Below are 2,399 nucleotides of genomic sequence, written 5' to 3'. Positions count from 1 at the left end.
TATCCCACCAGCACAAGCTCAGCTTGTATTAATAGGACCTCCAAGGGTCATTGATCCGAAGTATTATCAGGAGTATAGATCCTTATTCGCATTGGCAAATGTCAGATCTATGAAATGTCAAGGAAGACGGTACTTGGAGAGAGTCAAAGTTTAAGTGACACAGGTCAGATAGATGAGCAGAAAGAGATGATTGAAGAAAATGTGGTGATCCTGCTGTTGGTTTCGAGTCGAGAAGGTCACGAATTACAACACCGGGTATTCTCTGGGGGTCACCCTCACAGATACTGACCCAGCCCACCACCGTTTTGCTTCCAAGATCGGACGAGATCGGGCTCTGTCGGTGGGGTATGGTAGTAATTCCTTGGGCCTTCTATAGCCGACTCACCAATGAGAGTGCACGTAGGGAAGATTCGGGAGAGAGAGAGAGCAAATAAGGGCGGATCTGCTGTCCATGTTAGGCACAGGGTAACCTGTGGATCATGGATGAGAGTCCGCAGATATATGGAGAGGAATAAAGGTATAGAAAGAAGAAAGAAAGCTTGATGTCAAGACAAAATGCTGTCAGAAATTGACAGTGATGAGTATACATAAAACCAGGTAACTGAGAATATCAGGTTATATTCAGTAATTAATCTATTGACGGAAAATGGAGATAACGAGTAATGGAAAAGAGAGATTGATACACAGCCCCTGAGGGGTACTCGTCATCACACTTATTCACACCTATACTACAAAGGGCAAATACACAAATACTATGTATACCATATCACATAACTGGTGAATAAGAAAAATAGCGGTGTGATAATCCTGCCTGGATTCCTAGATAAACCTGATTAGGTCTGATTATTATCTTATATAGAGCTACAGAGCTATAACATCAAGCATTAGTATACAGGTGTTTCAAGTGATCCACAATCTCGGATGTGTATAGGGGGTATCCCTATTGACAGTATAATCGAGAGTGGGGGTAGACAGGCCCCTAGGATGCTGACTTATAAAATGCTTAGACAAATGTCATTATTAAATCTGTACTCAATGCTATCTAGACAAGGTTACTAAAATAACATAATAACAATAAGTAGTTGGGATAATATTGCTGAAACACGTAGCAATAACAATTTAAGAGAAAAAAGGAAAAGCAAGGGGGAGGGGGGGGGGGAATGGTGAGGAAAATGTATAGTAACAATCACTGCCCAGATCCCTGGGCTGCCCTGATGACAAAGGGCAGCCCAGGGATCTGGGCAGTGATTGTTACTATACATTTTCCTCACCATTTCCCCCCCCCCCCCCCTCCCCCTTGCTTTTCCTTTTTTCTCTTAAATTGTTATTGCTACGTGTTTCAGCAATATTATCCCAACTACTTATTGTTATTATGTTATTTTAGTAACCTTGTCTAGATAGCATTGAGTACAGAATTAATAATGACATTTGTCTAAGCATTTTATAAGTCAGCATCCTAGGGGCCTGTCTACCCCCACTCTCGATTATACTGTCAATAGGGATACCCCCTATACACATCCGAGATTGTGGATCACGGGAAACACCTGTATACTAATGCTTGATGTTATAGCTCTGTAGCTCTATATAAGATAATAATCAGACCTAATCAGGTTTATCTAGGAATCCAGGCAGGATTATCACACCGCTATTTTTCTTATTCACCAGTTATGTGATATGGTATACATAGTATTTGTGTATTTGCCCTTTGTAGTATAGGTGTGAATAAGTGTGATGACGAGTACCCCTCAGGGGCTGTGTATCAATCTCTCTTTTCCATTACTCGTTATCTCCATTTTCCGTCAATAGATTAATTACTGAATATAACCTGATATTCTCAGTTACCTGGTTTTATGTATACTCATCACTGTCAATTTCTGACAGCATTTTGTCTTGACATCAAGCTTTCTTTCTTCTTTCTATACCTTTATTCCTCTCCATATATCTGCGGACTCTCATCCATGATCCACAGGTTACCCTGTGCCTAACATGGACAGCAGATCCGCCCTTATTTGCTCTCTCTCTCTCCCGAATCTTCCCTAGGTGCACTCTCATTGGTGAGTCGGCTATAGAAGGCCCAAGGAATTACTACCATACCCCACCGACAGAGCCCGATCTCGTCCGATCTTGGAAGCAAAACGGTGGTGGGCTGGGTCAGTATCTGTGAGGGTGACCCCCAGAGAATACCCGGTGTTGTAATTCGTGACCTTCTCGACTCGAAACCAACAGCAGGATCACCACATTTTCTTCAATCATCTCTTTCTGCTCATCTATCTGACCTGTGTCACTTAAACTTTGACTCTCTCCAAGTACCGTCTTCCTTGACATTTCACAGATCTGACATTTGCCAATGCGAATAAGGATCTATACTCCTGATAATACTTCGGATCAATGACCCTTGG

The 2,399-nt window shown here is 42.1% G+C and overlaps 2 pseudogenes; one reads left to right on the top strand and one right to left on the bottom strand.

The window, feature by feature from the left end:
- Nucleotides 1–240: 240 nt before the first annotated feature.
- On the bottom strand, nucleotides 241–359 carry LOC134948675 (5S ribosomal RNA; annotated as a pseudogene).
- A 1,721-nt stretch (nucleotides 360–2,080) lies between these two features.
- On the top strand, nucleotides 2,081–2,199 carry LOC134948672 (5S ribosomal RNA; annotated as a pseudogene).
- Nucleotides 2,200–2,399: the final 200 nt, after the last annotated feature.

This window comes from Pseudophryne corroboree, chromosome 1 (genome assembly GCF_028390025.1).
Source record: "Pseudophryne corroboree isolate aPseCor3 chromosome 1, aPseCor3.hap2, whole genome shotgun sequence".
In the NCBI taxonomy this organism is placed as follows: Eukaryota; Metazoa; Chordata; class Amphibia; order Anura; family Myobatrachidae; genus Pseudophryne; species Pseudophryne corroboree.
The sequence above is the reverse complement of the archived record's forward strand: the minus strand, read 5'-3'. Positions and strand labels throughout refer to the sequence as shown.